General features: G+C 39.0%; 1 protein-coding gene across 2 annotated transcripts in view; it reads right to left on the bottom strand.

Moving 5' to 3' along the window:
* Positions 1–14379, bottom strand: part of LOC100115067 (semaphorin-2A) — a 273030-nt gene extending 258651 nt beyond the window's left edge. For both annotated transcript variants that reach the window (XM_016989530.3, XM_031922659.2), the window contains exon 1: positions 13072–14379. The gene's annotated coding sequence lies outside the window, so the exon portion shown is untranslated. The remainder of the gene's footprint in view (positions 1–13071) is intronic.
* Between the last annotated feature and the right edge of the window lie 5442 nt (positions 14380–19821).

Below are 19821 nucleotides of genomic sequence, written 5' to 3'. Positions count from 1 at the left end.
ATTCTCTCGACAAGAAATATAATAATCTAATTGATAGTAAAATTCCCAAAAATCGTGTGCTGACAACAAAAAATGGGTTATAAATCTGTTGAATACTGAACTTCCTTCTGAAGTTATTGATGTTGTATCTATGGGTCACAATTTCAACAAAAATATTAAACTCAATAAAAATGATATTATTACAACTATCAAAAACTTTGAATGTAGTACGTATGCGCTAGATGCTGAAGCCAGAATGTTACTTAGAGATATACTTATTAAAAATATTGAAACAGCGTGCAATAATGTTTTACCATATAATAGATTCAATAAGGATTTTTGCCAAAAAGTAGCACTAACTAAAGAATTTTGTTTTAATAATCCGTCCTTATTTTTTACTCGAGCGGATAAAGGTAGTATAACGGTGTGTCTGGATTACGAAGATTATAAAGAAAAAATGTTCAACTTGCTGAGTGATACAAAAACGTACAAAACTGTAAAAAGGAATCCTCTTGTATCTCTGCAAAAAAAAACGTATATAATATTTTGTCCGATTTAAACGATAGAGACAGCTTAGATTTAAAATATGATAAATTTAAACTAACACAAACAAATACTGTTCTACCCAGAGCATATGGACTGCCAAAGATTCACAAAAAAGATGTTCCTCTCAGACCTATTATTTCAACACTTAATAGTCCTACACACTTCTTAGCTAACATCATTGATAAAACTCTTAGAGGTTTTTTAAAAAATCCGGCTTCACACATTGACAACAGCTTTGATCTAATAAAAAAATTAACTAATATAATTATTCTTCAAGGATATATCCTAGTTTCCCTCGACGTGATTTCTTTATTTACAAATATACCTTTAGAGTTAGTTTTATGCAGTTTAGATAAACGCTTTCAAAAAATTCAAAGTCATTCAAAAATTCCGTTTGAGTGCATAATTGATGTAGTGAAATTCTTGTTTGATAACACATATTTTTTGTTTGACAATATAATTTATAAACAGATCTTTGGCACACCCATGGGCTCCCCTATCTCACCGTTGTTTGCAGATTTAGTTATGGAGGATTTAGAAACTACTGTACTCATGGAACTAAAAAATAATCATGACTGCATACCTTTGTTTTATTTTAGATATGTTGACGATACAATTTTATGCGTGAGAGAGAATGAGTTAGATCTAATCTTAAATAAATTTAATAGTTATAATAGATACTTACAATTTACACATGAGTTACAAAATAATAACATGATTCCTTTTTTAGATATCACATTAACAATAAAAAACAATAGTATTATAACAAATTGGTATCAAAAACCTACAAACACTAATAGAGTTTTATATTTTAATTCAAATCATACAATCCAATTAAAACGTAATATTATTTACAATCTAGTAGATAGAGCTCTTCTTCTCTCTCATAAACAATTCCATGAAAAAAATTTAGTTATGGTTAAAAAAATCTGAAAATACTTATCCGGATAAATTTATTGATAGTTGTATTCGTTATCGTGTGAGATATCACACTTTTGGCAATTCAAGTATTAGAAATAAGGTACCTACTGTTAGAAATGTCATGTCGATTCCGTTTCATTAAAAACTATTTTTTACATGTAAGTCTTCCTTTAAAAAATATGGCTTTACAATTGTACCTCGTATGTCGAAGAAATTAAGTGATGTTATGAATTTAGGAAAGGATAAGCTTGATAAATGTTGTGAGACTAATGTTGTGTATGAGATTTCGTGCAATGATTGTAATGCTACTTATGTAGGCCAGACTAAGAGACATTTAAAAAGGAGAATAGATGAGCATAAAAAAACGTCTTTAGATAAAATATTACGCATCCCCACGCGTATAAATAATTTTTCACATAGTTTTGATTTTGAAAATGTCAAAATTTTAGATAAAGAACCAAATAATTTTAAAAGACTGATTTCAGAAAGTATTTTTATTAATATTAATAACAATAATATCAATAAACAAGAAGATTTTAACATGATTAGTAAACAATATAACAAATTGAGTAAATATTTAAAAAATTAGATTCACTTACTGTGTAATCTCTCTCTTTTTGAAATTTCTATGTTTTGCGTATGGCCGTGCATGTGTGCGTGAAGTGATCTCGGGTATCATCGGGTATCTCCGTACTGCGTGGTCTCTTATACATACTTGTTCTATATTTGACTTCTACTGACTGAGAAAAAGTATACGACTATCGAGACGCTTTCATCTCGGTTTGTGATATTATATAGTTTATTATTATGGTATGACCATGAATTATTTAATTATTGTATAACAACAAAGTTTATGATGTCTCTATACTTATTGTAAAAAATATTTGTATACATTTATATCTTAATTTTTTCTGTTTTTCTCAAATAAAGGCTTGAAGAGGTCCTCACCCTGGACGAAACGTTGCCAATGTTTGTACATTAATAGTTTGTGTGTTTATTTTCTGAAAAACCGAGGGTTATCCTCCTACGTCTGTTTAAACTAATGTTAAACGGAAAAGTTGTAGTTCTTTGAAAAATACAACTTTTTCCTGTTGACATACCAAATCATATTAAATTATTAAAATGCTTATAACTCGAGCTAATAGCTGAAAATGGTTTTTTCTACAACAAAAAACTCAATTATTTACCATAAAACTTTATGGCTATACGTTTTACGTGAAAATCTTGAACGTAAAAGTTGTAGATATTTTCAAAACAGAACTTTTTTTTTACCGTGACAAATATTTTTTCGAAATGCTTTAACGAAGGACAAATTCTTAAAAACGGTTTTTCAAGTAAATGCACGCAAAATGCGAAGCGATGCGAGGTGACAAGTCTCCGCGGCCGTAATAGCCGCGTGGGGTGCGCTAGTTCTCGCGGCGGGGGAAAAGTATTGTTTGAATACATTACAATACATTATTAAATGCGTCCAAAGTGCTACGAGGGCGATTTGATAAATTATGTGGTAACGAAATTGCAAAGTTTATCATGCTGTTGTTTCAATAGGGCGGCTAAAGTCGAAACAAGGATGTATGTATGCGGTAATGCTTGAAATAGTATGATGTCGTTATCCATTTTCAAAGACCAATACTATGGTACTGTTGTTGTTGTAGATGATATGCAGCTATACAACAACAATTATAACACTCCATGCGCAGTACCCGCGGAAGCGCAAACGAGGAAGGAAGTAAATCTGGCGTGATTTGTAGAAACGTGCTAAACCAAACTTTATAACTTATTACTTTTAGATGCCCATTAAATTCGGAAAATGAGAATATACGTTTTCGTTACACTTCTTCAGTAGCTTCGCCGCGCTAATGATGATTAAGACTCAGCTAATAGATTTACTATCACCATTCAACACTTTCTCTTGCGAAAAAACTTAGGTGCTGAAGTTGCAGATTAAATGGTTTGTGTAATTTAATCATATCAGCTTTTTGTTGTATTTGAATTTTCTTTGCACACTGAACTCTACTGTTCGCAAGTGCTGTCAGAGAAATATACTTGTCAAATTGTAACTTTATAACGCAATCGTAGCAGTTATTTAGCAATAAGTATAATGCTTTCTCAGATGCAGAGGGCACTGAGAAAATGAACCAAAAAATGTAGATAAAAAGTTACGCTAAGACAACTATTATTATTTTTCTATTATCCTCGAATTGTAATGTATACAAGCGCCATATTTATCTGGCGATATCGCGCAATCTATTTTATAAGTGTATATGAGTATATATATGTGTATACTTGAGTGTGTAGTGAGCAGGTGTAAAAAAAAATGCTTATGAATAGGAAACGTTTTTTTTTTTCATATGTAGAAAACACCTATAATATAATCATAGGCTTACGGCTGAACTTTGCAGACGAACGCAGATGAACCCTATCGATTTGACTAATGTATCAAATGTGATTAACGAAATTAAGTAAAATACAACATTGAAACACTTTCAGTAATAAAACTATTCTCTTTCTTTCTCCTCTCTGATAGGTAAGTGATAAAAATTGAAAGTACAAGCGAGTCTTTATAATAGCCTGAGACAGCAGGTGCAGATTATATTAAATAGTATCAATCATAACTCATAATAAAGCGCGGGTGTACCGAGGGTTCAGGTTGCTAAGATACAGAACCAGTTAATGGCACTATTACCTTTTCGTAGGCGTATAAAAGGCTGAGGCAGTGTTCACGGTCGGCCTATATCGTACACGCGACTATGGCTGAGCTACGGGTTACAAGCACGGCAAGCAGTCGCGCCAAGTATAGGAGATGACGTCGCTGCAACGTGCGACCAGCTGTGACTTATGACGTATCACAGCACGACCACTGTTATCCCCGTCAAACTAAGAGCTACGTTCAATAACCATGATTTATTGACAGATGAGATACCCTCGAGAAACACTTTGTACTATGCACCCTTTTTTTCTTTTATCCCCATATTTCCTTCTTCATCGTTTTCCGCTATTGTCTTACTATATTTTATTTTCCTTTACTCAGTCTTCCTTGTATAAGCGTATTTCATTATTACAAACGAAAAATTCGGTTTAATACACTAAAATTTTTACAAAAAGGGGCAAACAAAACATGTATATCGGTTTTTAATTTTAAAAATTTTCATTTTACTTGCTGTCATTGCTATAGATTATATTTTATTTCGAAAATATCGAAATCGATAAACATCAATACATGAAATCTCTGAAAAAAACTTAACTAAAGTACACAGGTTAGACGCGTTTGATGTTTTTAATATCATCATGCGTGTCAATAATTTTGTTTACAGTAGAACAATACAAAAAACATTTTTCGATTATGCAATTTACATTAGTCCAAAGTCTAAGTAAAGATGAATTTAAGCAGACCTCACCACCTTAAATTAAAAAGAAATGAGATATTGATTTTTTGTGTAAAAGTACCTTAAATTGTTTAAATAATCAATTAAACAATTATATTACCTCAGGAATACTGTACAAATCATCAAACAATATTTATATATATCATATGTCAGGTACAATAGATCTTCAAAGGCCAAAAATCACAATTTTCATTATTTTAGCTACCGCAGACTTACTTCAGTTTTGGGCTTCGAAGGGCACTTTTTTCTTTATGGATCTACTTCAAACACATATGTTTATGGAGTGAATGTGGGAATTTAAAAACAATTTTTATTTAAAATAGTTGTCTACAAGTTAATCATAATTTTTGACATTTTCTAAATATTTAAACAAATTTTTTATCAAATTGTAGACAACTTTTTTAAATAAAAATTGTTTTTAAATTCCCACATTTACTCCATAAACATATGTGTTTGAAGTAGATCCATAAAGAAAAAAGTGCCCTTCGAAGCCCAAAACTGAAGTAAGTCTGCGGTAGCTAAAATAATGAAAATTGTGATGTTTGGCCTTCGAAGATCTATTCGACGCTCCTAAAGAAGACTAGCACGTATTTCGGCACAACCACGAACATCAGCATCGAAACTTACTTTGGGACGAAAAAAAGACCAAAACGAGGGCTTGTAACGAAAAATCGCACGAAAACCAAGATTGCCGCGAAGATACCTATGCATCGAATAGTAGCACGTGTTGCGAGCTCGCGACGAAAACGAAAACTCTTTGTCTTCTGTGCGACGAAAACTAACACCAAAACCGGGTTTACACTCGCCCGTAATCCTTAACACATGGGCCACGTATTTTACGAGGGTCACTACGAGACTCAGTGTCTTCCTTGTTTTTACATTGCAAATGCCGCATTATACACAAAACATTGTAGAACACATTTTAATATGCAAAAAATACCGATTTAAATTAAATTTGAATGATAAAAATCGGATAAGATTTATATTTAAAAACATTTTTTTATAATCGAATCTTGATTCATTTTCACGAAGTTAATATATCTAAATATTGATCGGCGCGTGAAAGTACTAGAACAATAACTTAATTTTGTCTGATTGTTATGATACGAATTTCATTTAAATCGGTATTTATTGGATATTAAAATGTGTTCTACGATATTTTGTGTATGATGCGGCATTTTCAATGTAAAAACAGGGAAGACCCTTTGAGTCTCGTGGCGATCCTAGTAAAATGTGGCCCATGTGTTAAGGATTACGGGCGTGCATACTAGAATTCGGCGCGACTCGGTTCACGCGCTAATCTTCGCCGCATAGACGACAGAGCGTGCTTCTCTTCGTCTGAAATCCGGTTTTGGAGTTACTTTTCGTCGCATGGAAGACAGAGAGTTTTCGTTTTCGTTGCGAGCTCGCAACGTGTGCTACTATTCGATGTAAAGGTTTCTTAGCGAGCTAGTAATCGCGGCAATTTCAGTTTTCGTGCGATCCTTCGTTACAAGTCGTGAAATGAGCTAGTGTTCGCAGTTAGCTGAGTGGTGCTAGTCTTCTTTAGGAGCGTCGTATTATATTTGACATATGGCATTTATAAACATTGTTTGATAATTTTTACAGTATATTCCTGAGTTAATATAATTGTTTAATTGATTATTTAAACAATTTAAGGTACATTTACACAAAAAATTCAATATCTCATTTTTTTAAATTTAAGGTGGTGAGGTCCCCTTAAAGAAATTTGTTTTTTAGATTAAAGTCACTATACCCACTATTTTCAATTGAAAATTTACTTTCTGTCCGTCAGTATCCTATAGTGTATAAAGCTTTATCTTGATTTCAATCAAGAGTTTTTTGTGTAAAAAGTTATCTATCTATTTAAGTTGAAAGATAAAATGAAGCAAAGTTGAAATCATATTTAACTACCATTCCACGTTGGTGCTCATTTGCACGGCATCTACTTGAAAAGTAATTACCGAGATGTCATCGACAGGCATACTATGAAAGGCTATAGAGTAAATTACAGCACTATCTTCTCATTTTTCTCAAGCTACTAAATAAATTAAACTTTCACGCATCACAAATATTGTTGTAAAAAATATATTTTGTGGGCTATTAAAAAACCGCTGCCAATTCATAGGCACGTAACTTACTTATAGCTACGTGTAGCTTGCGTAGTATACTCCAACTAAATTCATAGGTTCAATAAATAGAATATTGTTTGGAGGAAGCAAAAGTTTTGAGAAAAATCGGTTTTTACATATTAGCTCTTTACTTAAGAACCGCTCAACAAAATCGTTTAAAATTTTAGCAGCAGATAGCTTTTTTTATGGTAAATCACCAAATCAAATTTTGAATTATTTGACTACATTGTTTTAGAGATATAAGGAATAAAAAAATTTTCAAACAAAAATTGAAACCTTGATATCTTAAGAACCATAGGGGTTGGACGCTTCGCAATGAACTTAGCCAAAACACATGAAATATCTACTTTTTCCTAAAATCTCAAGTGCAATACGTCCTTAATCGAGGCACACAAAAAATGATTTTTTTTTCAGTTTCCGATTTATTACTGAAAAAGTAAGTGGTCAAATCACTTGCAATTTTAATGGGATATAATTTAACACGTAACCCATCGACGTGACTTTTTCGTGAAGTTATGGTGTTTCGTTTCATAGATATGAATTTTTAAAAAATCGCTTTTTTCATTTTATCTGCAGAACAAAGCGGTCGATCCCGAGGACCAAACGAGAAAAAGTAGGTAATTTTATTCTCTTTCAAAAATCAAAAAATTACCATAAAAAGAAAAATAGTTGAGAAAATAAAAAATAACTGTTTTTCCCGAATTCAGAGTCCAAAAATAGATATGCATGTCAAATTTTATTGATATTACTGTTACACACACACATCCACACACTCACACACACATCTATACGGACATTTCCTAAAAACACTTAATTTGATTTTCTAACACACCAAAAAGTATTTTCTAGAAGTTTTGACGAAACTTAAAATTTTACTATTACAAAGCTTCCTCTAGGAGGAAGCAAAAACGTTTTTGTTTCTGTCCTAATAAGGGAGCTTTGTATTTAATAGACCACATTAACCGAGGAAAAAAAAGAATGAATCATATTGAAAATTTGAATTTGGATATACTCTGCATATTAAAAGAATAATAAAAAGTCAATGAGACTCATTTTTCAATTTCACCATTTTAACTAGCTGTATTCGTATTTTAACCGAAATCAAATAAAAATATTTTAGATTGACTAAATGGCATTAGCTTATTTGAAAAGCAGTAGCGACGGTGAAACAGTGTTCACCACTGATTTCTAGTTTCGCTAGCTTTGTGAACTTTCATCTCTATCTCCCTATATAGTGGCAGCAACAGCATGTGTGTGTGTGTGTATGTATGTATACCGTAATATTTCTGGAACTACTCCGTCCATATCAATAAAATTTGACATGCATATCTATTTTTGGACTCTGAATTCGGGAAAAACAGTTATTTTTTATTTTCTCAACTATTTTTTATGGCCATCTATTAAATTTTAAAAAACACCATTTTGCGTTATCTTAACCATCCCGTTGTTACAAACAATTCAGTTATAATGCATTTGAAAAAGAATAAAATTACCTACTTTTACCTACTCGTTTGGTCCTCAGGATCGACCGCTTTGTTTGGCAGATAAAATTAAAAAGTTGATTTTTTTTTAAATTCATATCTCTACACTATAACTTCATGAACAAAATCATGTCGATGGGTCACTTGTTAAATTATATCCTAATACAATTTCAAGTGATTTGACCACATATTTTTTCAGTAATAAATCGGTAACTGAAAAAATGAGTTTTTTTATGCCTCGATTAAGGACGTAAAAAGTCCTTATTGCACTTGAGATTTTGGGAACAAGTAGATAATTTATGTGTTTTGGCTAAGTTCATTGCGAAGCTTTCAAACCCCTATGGTTCCTAAGATATCAAGGTTTCAATTTTTTTGAAAATTTTTGTATTCCTAATATCGTCTCTTAAAAAAATGATGGACTTTGTTGTGAAGCATTTAATACGTGATTCTGATTGGTTGCTGGTTGGTTGTCTAGGCAACGAGATCAGAACCGCGCGCTTTAAATTCATAACCTCAAAACAGTCATAACCCTGGTAGAAATATTTGAGGTGTTTAAAATGAAATGTGGAAACCTCGATGGCAGAAAAAATATATGAAATGTAACTAGCAGGAAACCTTAGTAAATTAATCATTACCAAGAGTGTAGTATTAAAACATGTGTATTGAAAAGTGGCACCATAACCCTATTTAAAAGTAATAATAATAATGTGTGTGAATATTATTCCGTTTTTTTGAAATGTCAGTGAGAAGTGCAATTAAAAGAATGAATTTAAAAAAAGTTCAGTATCCGAGTCAGTAAGTTTAAGTCTATCATCATACAATGCCCTTTGAATTGTAATGATAGATAAACTCACAGACTCTTATACTGAACTTTTATTCAAATTCACTACTCAAACCTTAATGACGACGACATTGGGAATTGTTTATTTTAAAATAGTATTGCGGGTATGGTAACGTATCAGATGCTTATAAAATATTAGCAGAAGTTAGTGTGCCGCCCAACACTTATAGTGAATTTTCTACCAGAGTTATTAGACAGGGATAGAATCAAGAGAGCGCGAAGCGCGCCTTCATTCCTAGTCTCTAAAACAATGTAGTCAAATACTTCAGAATTTTATTTGGTGATTTACCATAAAAAAAGCTATCTGCTGCTAACATTTTAAACGATTTCGTCGAGCGGTTCTCAAGTAAAGAAATAAGATGTAAAAACCGATTTTTCTCAAAACTTTTGCTCCTCTAAACAATATTTTATTTATTGAACCTATAAATTAGGTTAGAGGAAGCTACGTGCCAATTGGCAGCGGTTCTTTTTATGAGGCCAATTAATTATCATGCATAGAGGTACCCATCAATCGTTTTCAAAAGCAATTTGAATTCATCAAATATTAGTTTTCTCACTCAAAAGTTTGCAACAGAGACTGTTTGTTCCTTACATACTAACCGAACAGTTTTTCGTCACTTACAAGTGGAGTTTACGAGTCGTCCCCTTGCAGCAGTAAGTGATCAAGCGAATTCCTGTTTCGGATTGAGTTACGGCGAATTTTTGAGCTCTGTCGGTAATTTTTTATTGACGCAACACAGCGAGTCAAAGCGGAGTGCAATTTTTACTATACTGGTATAGCAATTTTTTATGAATGTATAGTAAATACTCGCACAAACATACTATATTTCTTGCTTAGGTTGAGTTTGTCTCCCGATTAGGAGAAAATATAGTAATTTTTAGTGATACATTTCTCTTCGTGTTCAGTAGAATCGCAGCTCATAGCCGTTCTTTTAGTCTTTGTGTTATTTAGTTTCGCTTCGCTTCGCCTAAACTACATGGCCGTTAAGAAGCAGTGGAAGGAGAAACTCTTTGCAGGAGGAAATTTCCCTCTTATTTAGAATCTTTTGCTCCTTTTTCGGTTTGACTACAATCGCTTCTTTGATTTCGGCTTCAACGTAGATTGTTTGCCTCTCAGCTTTAGCTACTACAAAGCTACCATGATTTAACAATTTTGGATTGATTATAGAAGCACTTATCTATTATACATTGATGCTTATAACTGCGTAAAATTTTGAGCGTTTTTTTCAGCCTATTCGGTTTAACTTTCTCGCAGTCTATAAAGCTTTTTCCTTTTTCAAAAACCTTGCAAATTTTATTTGAAATTGCTTCTTGCACACTCAAAGAGTATTATATCTATGAAAATATAACATTTAACTAGTTCTTAGTCTGAAAATGCAATATTCCGCCACAAATTTGTATAGGTAGACCGTGTAAAATATTTATCGATATTTGCGGATTTTTCAGTTTTTAGAAGAAGAATTTTACTAATATACCAAAAAGCAATCATGATCATGTTAAAGGAATTGAATTATCTTTATCCCAACCTCTGTGTGATTGCCTCAACTTTCACACTCATCTAAAAAGCCTTCTTTCAATTTTACGAATTTTCGAATGCCCTCGTGTTTCATATTCATTTCTGAAAACAAGTGTTTTTTCAATGGTCCGAACACACTTGTTTTTCCTGTTAATTATACAATATTGCCTTAGAGGACCCTTTAAAAGCATAATAACTTGTTCTTTCTTCGTTTTCGAAGAGGTTTTAAACGTTTCAAAAATGTTTTTTCTTCAAGAGTTAATTTACAGTTTTTTAGACCGTATTTATTATGTCATTTAAACCATCACACTAAAAATTTTATTTCATTTGAGTTTAAAGTAAACTTTCACGACATCCAGTCAAGTTAACTCATTCTCATCATATTCTAACTTTCTTAATATATATTATGAAACGTTTAAGCACATACGATAACACTATTAACTATAATAAGAAACTATTCTTTCAACATACACAATTACAGAAGTAAGAGAGTATGTCTATCATCAAGTATATATTTACTTTAAACTTGACTTTACGACAAATATTAGATACATATTTACTCAATTTTTAATAAACTCCTTATTGTCTGACAATCCTCTGGATTTGCTACTTAAATATGTACAAGTTTTAATTAATACCATCGTTTATTTTAGTGCTTACATTATAGATACATAGAATCATTTACTTGTACTGCAGTTTTATTCTGTCTATAAACACGTATATATGTAAATTTGAACAGAGCATAGTCATATATTTTATAGTTCTATTGTATTCTACAGTACAGTGTTTTTAATTAAAAGAAGCATAACATAACTCTAAAAAGCCTAAAATCGAAACACAGCGTATTTGTTATATATTGAAAAAGGTTTCGGGGGTGGATTGCCTTTATTTGCATATTCAGCGGAACGAGGATTCAAAGTAAAACGAAAATCAAAAGTTTTATTCTTTTTTTGTGAAATTGCTTTTTTCATAGTCAGTTTTATGGAAAAAAAGTACGATTCGACCACTGAGAAATCTCTACGATTTATTTAAAAAAAACTTTTGCAAATTTCATTTTCAGTGGCATTATTCCAATGTACATGTTCCAATGTTCCAACAAGAAGCTTAAAAAGGTGTTTGTAGAGATATCAAATCAGTAGAAGAATAAGATAAGGATAATATTAAATTTTATTCAAAAATTGTCCGTATTTATCGGCGAGTACCTATTGCGTAATTTTCAAGGATACCTGCAGTCATTCTAGTTTATATGGAAAATTCACTATTCGATCATCGTGGATAGAAAAAGCTAAAAAAAAAGAAACAGCTAAACGTTGCCGAGGAGCAAAAATTATACGAGTTAGAGCACAATTTTGAAAGATGCCTTAACGAATGTCACCGTAAATCTAATCAAAGAATACGGAGAAAAGGCATTTCAAAACTCTACGGTCCTTTCGGCTGTGGAGAAAGTTTTTCTTCAAGACCGTAAGGCAAATTACGGCGGAAAGAGAATGAAACGCGCAATTGCCGAACGCAATAAATCCATTGAGCGAACGCGAATTGTTTTATCATTTCATCGTTATTCATTACTGACGTCGAGATATTTCCGTAGCTCGACCTCATTCACCATCCATTTCTCCGCGCTCTAATTTATGTTTAGTGCTTTAAAATCTGGAATTATCTTTCTGACCCACGTGCTCTGGCAGTACGTCAAAAAGATACGTCGAAAAATTCCTTTTATTGTTTTCAAACATCGTCGGCTACGGGCCACTAAATTTTATGCGCTGCAGGGAAAGGATCCGGCGCATAAAACGCGCTCGCATCCGAGCCGAGCAGCAGCAGCAGCAGCATTTAAATTGGCCGCCATCACGGGCAATATTTATGGACGAGGGAGAAGTACGTAACGATAATCAAGTAAAAAGGACCGAGTACGGAGAAGTAGGTACAGGCGCGCAGTCGGTTATAAAAAGAAAGATGAAGGCGGCGAATTGTGTCGAGTGTAGCGCTCGGGGCGGCGCTGTTTGCATAATTGGCACGGCTCGCAGACGTCGCGGCAGAGTCGACTAGCTCGCGCCGCTTCGTCGAATCAATGGAACACAATGAAATTCGAGTTCGCATTGGCTGTTCTTTAGTCGCCTCCTCGTCGCGGCGGATGCAGGGGGTGGGGGCTGCGTAAACACGGCTGACCTTGATATCTCTCTCTCTCTCTCTCTCTCTCTCTCTCTCTCTCTCTCTCTCTCTCTCTCTCCCGGGTGCAAGAAGGGTGTAGGTGCCGTCGCCGCGGGCTGCTTCTTACCTCGACTCGACTTTTGTGCGCTCTGTCCTCGATCAAGCGGCGGCAGCTCCTTCCTCTCGTCGTCTCTCTACGTGGCTCTCGGCTCCGCGGCTCTGCAGTCGCTGTTCACTGAATTTCGGACGACGGTGGCCGAGCGCAACTAAATCACACAATGTTTATTCCGGGGCCCCGCATACTCGCGCCCGCCGCGACCCAATCCAGTTAATCAATTATGCAAGCCAATCACACAAGCCGGTCGCGTTCGACAGCGGGCGCACACACTGCACAAACACGCACTTCACCACGGGAACAACAGTGACCGCAGTAGCATCAGCAGCAGCAGAAAGGCCGGCGGGAAGAAAACAGAAATTACGGAGCCGGTCAACGGCTGGCCTCGCAGAGACTCCAGACCGGAGGGCTGCCGGCGCGCGGCATTACTCGCTTTTGATTACACAGGCGCAGAAAGCGGCGGCTCTCGCTCTCGTCCCTCATGCTTCTCCGAGGCAGCCCATACTGCACGGCTGTGCGGCGCCGTTAACTGCTTAGCCCGCCAATAATTCACGTGTCCGCGCGCACAATGGCAAAGCCCACATACGCCGGGAAGAGAGCGCGCGGTCGCAGATACGGGGCCGGGTATATATAAGCGGCTCTGCCGCACGAGCTCCTCAATTCAATTCTCGAAATTCCGGCAAGCGAGAGCCCGCGCAGAATATTCACGCTCGTCGAGTCTGCAGGCAAACGCGCTGGCCGCAGACACCGTCGCCGCTTCCGCTGCCGCAGCCGCTGCTGGTGTAGTCATTAGTGCCTCGAGCAGGCGGGCCCGAAATGCGCCTTCTCACCGCGGGCATAATCGATTCGACCATTATGCAAGCTTGCACTTCGTCTCCGCCGCCGTCGCAGCTCACTTCCCACCTCCGGGCTCCGGCTTCGTTAAGAGCGGCCGCCTCAATTAAAAGCGGCCACCGATGTTTTTCGTGGGCAAACGGCACACACTGCCGCGGGCTGCGCGCCGCCAGTCCACCAGCTGGCGGAGGCCGCGAGCGAGCGCACAGGGTAGGGGCCTTTCTCGCACGTGCGGAAAAAGTTTCGCGTGTCGAGCCACTGATCGCGCGCCACTTGTAAATACACAGACACACTCGCGCTCGCGCGCGCGCACAGCCGGGGGGCGCGGAGTTTCCCAGCAGTTGGCGGCCCCGAGTGCGGAGATGAATGCGGGGGCGCTCGAGCTTCGGGGAGGAAAGTTCCGACGAAAAGAGCCGAGAAAGCGGTGTACGCGCAAGAGCGGAGACGAGCGCGCGGCAAGTTCGCGCTGGCTGCGAATCGGTCCGGTAACTGAATCGAGCGCGCGGGCCGCGAGCCAGCCGTGGCAGTCGAGAGACAGAAGAGCGTCGGCGGCGGCTGCGGGGGTGGATAGGTGCCGAGAGGGGGCTGCGCGGGTCGGGGCGCATGCGCCTCCGCGACGGCGCTCCGTTGTTTCTTTCGGCCCGCCGCGCTGCCTAATGCCGCGCGCCACTGCCGCCGCAGCGGCCGCGCGGAACTGTAATACGCGCACTAGGCGGCTGGCAGTTTGTTTTCGAAATTTTCGCGGATTCGAGGATATCGTCATTATTTTCCCGGGGATTAACGCGAGGCTTATACTACTTGCCTCGACCGGCGCTCTGTAATGTTCGCGTTTTATCAAGTGCCCGTTTAAATGTGTCAGATTAAGAGACGCCACCGTCGACGCGACCCAAGAGCTTTTAATGGCGTTCCATTGGAACGGATTGAACTGTTTGCTTTTGATGCGATATAAAAGTTTGACAATAATGCGAAAAACAGTACACAACTGACGATAAAAGCTCGCGGGTATATAACGCAATGTTCTTTAACGTCTTGGAACTGCGACCTCCGGAGACTAGATTTTCGATCCGAGCCGTTTCCTGAGAGGAAGCGTCTACTGACATCGCGATCTCGAGCGTATGCTTCATTCCCGCTTACGAGTAGACAAAACAAACGTCGCTCTCGTCAATATAGAGCTGAAAGGACAGCGGGGCTTCCGCTCTACAAATGTTTTTGTGCCGGCGATATATCTGCTAAACCCGCCGCGTCGTAAATATCGAAATCTTCGACATATGATAACTCTTCCGTCGCTCTCGATAAAATATGCGCGTTGCGCTGTTATTGCCGCGCGCATCGTGTACACGTGTTTGATTCAGCGGAATTATTCAACCTAGATCGCAGGATAAACACGGTTTGCTCGTTTGCCCAAACTCGATTGATTGTATCGGTATCGAGATATGTCGAACCGTTCGCTCGCGTGTACCCAGAGTACAGCACGCATACACGTATAGGTTACGTATAAGTAACTGTACGTGCTAAGAGACATTACGAAGCCAAAGCCAACGTTTTGCGCGAATCGAAAAGAAAGGACGTATACATTTGTGAATCAGTAGCTGTGCGATGCAAAACGCGCGTAATCAGCGCCGCGAATGCAAATGTAATGCAAGACATAGAGCGAAAGCGAGAGACGTCGGATAAGGCGCGCGCGCGCTTGCAGCGAGTGAAGTTATTTTCTAGTAAATATCGCGCGTCGCCGAACACTATCTATTTCCCGGTTAAAAGCGAGACAAGCAAATATATCGAGTGGGCTTCGCGCAGCGGCGTATCCCGCTGCTCTCTCATGGTGCAGGGCGCGCGCGCGTGTCCCAGAGGACGTGCGCTCACTGGCGCGCCAGGCTGCGCAGTTCGTCCCCGCTCTGTACGCACCTGTCACGCAGTCGGCTATACGCGTATAATTTATGACCCCCCACGTGAGCCCGCCGCGAGAGAAGAAGGCTGCCTGCCCCCGCGCCGACAATATTTAACTCTGCCGAAGGAGCGCTACTTGCTAGCGCCGGCTCGCGCGCACGATTTTGATTCTCCGTGGGTGCGCGCCACGATTTTTTACCTTCGCCTCCGCTCCTCGAGACGGCGATGCTAACGCGCGAATGTGATGTATCTTCCCCCTTCAGCCATTCTACTCTCTTTCTCTCTCTCTCTCTCTCTCTCTCTCTCTCTCTCTCTCTCTCTCTCTCTCTCTCTCTCTCTCTCTCTCTCTATCTCCCTTCCCTGGCTTCCTTCCTCGCCCCCGTACAGCTTTCTATGTTTGAAAAATTGGATTCATTTTGAATGAGAAGATGCTCCCCAGGCGCATTTGCTACTGCTTTGTGAGTATATATTCCTTTCATTTTCTGCGCTGCTCACGGCCCCGACTCTTTTATTCAAAGTACATCTCCTCGTCAGAAAATTAATGTGTATAAATGACAGCGAGCTTCTTTTTATTCTTTCTTCCACGTGAGTAATAATGTGCCGATTCACTTAATAAACAGCGCGAGTCTCTCTTGCAGTATTAGATTTCTCCGACTGGGTATTCCCGTTGCTATGACTCTGCAAAGGACTTTATGAAAATGCTTTTATGAAGCTGTATTGCGCGAAATTCAAAGAAAGATCTTAAATTATTAATGAGCTTCTTGTAACCCTTTTTCAAAAATTAAAACATAGTGATTGTTCCGCAGTAAAGAGTCGTAATGAGATGACTATGTGTAACGGCGTTAGTAGATTGAGCGAAAAATCATGTAAAACTGCCAAAGATTTAGGAGGAACAGTTAGAAAAGAGGTGAAAGGTCGCCAAGAATTCCACTTTTCTACTTTTGTAAGGATCCGAGATTTTTAAGAGGTTTATAAAGACTTACTTTATCTGTCGAGAAAAGAGCTTTAGTAAAAGCTCTAATCGACTTTCAGCCACGAACGCATGAATGAATTCACAATATGTGACGTCTAACTAACCCGCCCATTTCTACTTATGAACGTTTTCAAAACTTAGGTATCAATAACCGCACGCAGTGTCAGACCCATTAAAACGATAACCCGTTCTTTGATTTTTGAGCAAATATAATAAGGAATCAGTTACTTTGAATAAGTAAACTTACTTTTTTATGAACTCTCGTGACAACTCTTTTTTATGAATCTCTCGTTCTTTCAGGTTTTCTCAATACACATTGCTTGGCCAATTTAACTGCGACATGATATTCAAAGCGATAATCGGAGAATACCGTATTTATAACAATGCTCGGACAAAGCCAAGCTGTGCACACTGAGTAATTGAATTAGCCATCAATGGCTCGTTCGAGATTCGACGAGCCGGTATTGCAACGCTCTGATCATGCCACGACCCGCGAATGATTCTCGAGCCAACCGTAATTTCTTGACGGATACGCAAGCACACAGCCGTGCCATTTCCACGATACACTGCAGTATCTATCTGCCCAATCAATGTTATTCGCGCCTGCTTCTAAACGTAAATCGATCTTGAAGTTCTTCGAGTGCCCATCGACTGATAATAACATGCGAGTTTTGCGTGCTGCTGCGTTTGAACCATGCGAGCTCAACGCTTCCTTGTATAATATACGTATAATTGCGCCCGATTATACTCTAACAGGGATTTGAAATATTAACGTTTTCGATTACTGATTCGATTTCAGAACATACATATAATTTAGATGTAAAATGCAATGATTTGCAAAGAACCAAATGGCACGCATTTAACTAAGCCAACTGCGAACTTTGCAAACGGATAATAAAGTCTAAGTATTATAATAGTGTATGCATTTCTGATGTTGCTTGCATACTAGAAAAGGTTTGCTCTGGTAAAATTCTTCGCGCCGGTATTATGAAGCAGAAAAGAATAGATGTATTACTTACTTGACCAAGGAATAACGCGAGTTCAATAATCGAGGCGGGCAAATACGAAATATTTAATGAAGCTTCGGCTCACCTTTAAGTTGAATTTAAAAATCATCATTAATTCGTGCAGCACAGAAGAGAGACGTCTGAACAGCAACTTTCTTTTTTCAATATATGAGCTGAGTGCGAGCATTTGTTTTGCATTGAAGGTCGTATCAACAAACGAAGCAATGTGCTTGTGCGCGGTAGAGACAGTTGTTTCGAGAGCTTGTCCTCCCGCTCTCTATTGTTATTTCCGGTATAGTCGCGAGCAGAGGCGAGGAAAATACATGTAGCTATAGGATAGGAGGGGCTGACGCTGCTACAACTGGCTAATCTAATTATTTAGTTTGCAGCGCGCGGCTCAAACGAAGTAACAAGCAGGTGATTTGGTTTTCGCGCTCGTGCAAGCATAGGAATAAACTTTGTCGAAGCACAGCTAGGCGCAAGACAGGAAGCGAGCGAGGTAGGCTCGCAGCGCAATTAGTCTAGCGGCCGCAGGTAGAGGCGACAATAGAGGCGGCCTTTTCTCTATAGTGGGCAACGCGACGGCGGACGTCCATAGCTTCCAGCGGCGGGCTGGCCTCTCTTCCATTGCCCCCTTGAACGCGCGAGCGCGATAATAGCGATACAACCGGCGAAACACGGCTGGCATAATAGCAGTTGCGCTAGCGCGTTAATCGCGGTCGAGTGAGCATAGCACTGCGCTGACTCCCCGCGGAGAGAGAGCGAGAGAGAGAGAGAGAGAGAGAGAGAGAGAGGCGCGCACACACAGAGACGCACAGAAAGCCGGGAGAGAGTGAGACAGAGATACAGCTGTCCAGTCGTGTTGCTCTCGATCAATATGTCATGACACCGGCTGGCTGGTTGGCTGCAGGCTGCAGGCCGACTCGCCGCCGCGCACTAAGCTCGCAGATCCTCGTGCCAATCTCTTTTGCGGTTCGGATCCCGCTACTTCGAATAATTGCAACGCCCGCGGTATTATGTTACGGGCTTTTTCCTTCATGCCTGCGGCTCTTTAATTATTTCCAGCGCGCGCATGCCAATGACATTCGTTATCCATGCAGCGCGCTCTACACGCTCTGCCTGGGCCTTTTTTTAAAGGAGTATTTTTTTTATACGCCGCGCGTGCATCCGCGCCGGGTCGAGAGCTCGCGCGCTCCGCTTTAATGCCGCGTATCGGGCAAAAAAAGAGAGAGAGCTAGAGCCCCGCGAAATTTCGGGCTGTGCACGCGATGCTGCGCAGCGAAGCCTCGGCGAAAAACGCGCGCACTGCAGAGGCTCTCGGGCGAGTGTGAAGCTTTTATACGTTTCCCTGTGATAGCAGAGCCCGCGCCTGGATGTATTGTTTAATAACGTGAAAGTGTCTCGCGCTGCAGACTTGCGAATTCTTATTCTGCATGCGGATTTCCGAGAATATTAAATGCTGATTGCGCTGCTATTTTGAAAGCGACTCCGCCGGCACGCTCTAAATGCGCATTCGCCTACTCACATGACACTATTTTATGCTACAATAACTTCTAAACTAGTTACGCTAAAGCAACAAAATTTTGCATACGTATTCACTCGCGCCGGCTCTCCAGTTATTAGATTTCAACATCAACTTTCGACCTCTCAAGAACTCGTAAACGTCATCATCGCGCGAATTTTTCCACTGCGCGCACGCCCTTTTGACTTCAGTCTCGTATTGCTTTTTTTCATCCCGATCCGAGAACGATATCAGTCGATGTCAACAACTTGCTTTGTTAAATGGAACTTCATTTCAACTGTCACCTCTCGTGGCAGCATTTTACGAATTGGAATAGGTAATATAATTATACGCGAGGAAAAAGTTGTTTCAAGTACAAGCCCGTTGGAGCCAAAGTTCTTTCGGAATTCAGTTTGAAACTTTAAACTGCTCCAGTTATTTTTCCCAGAAACGCTTGTTGCCGGCGCCCTGCAAGCCAACTCCTGACATAATAATGCAAGTAAGCTGAACCTGGCATAGCAGAATGACGCCTAAACTCGCAGGGAATGAGTTACAGCTCAGTT

This window comes from Nasonia vitripennis, chromosome 2 (assembly GCF_009193385.2).
Source record: "Nasonia vitripennis strain AsymCx chromosome 2, Nvit_psr_1.1, whole genome shotgun sequence".
Lineage (NCBI taxonomy): Eukaryota > Metazoa > Arthropoda > Insecta > Hymenoptera > Pteromalidae > Nasonia > Nasonia vitripennis.
The sequence above is the reverse complement of the archived record's forward strand: the minus strand, read 5'-3'. Positions and strand labels throughout refer to the sequence as shown.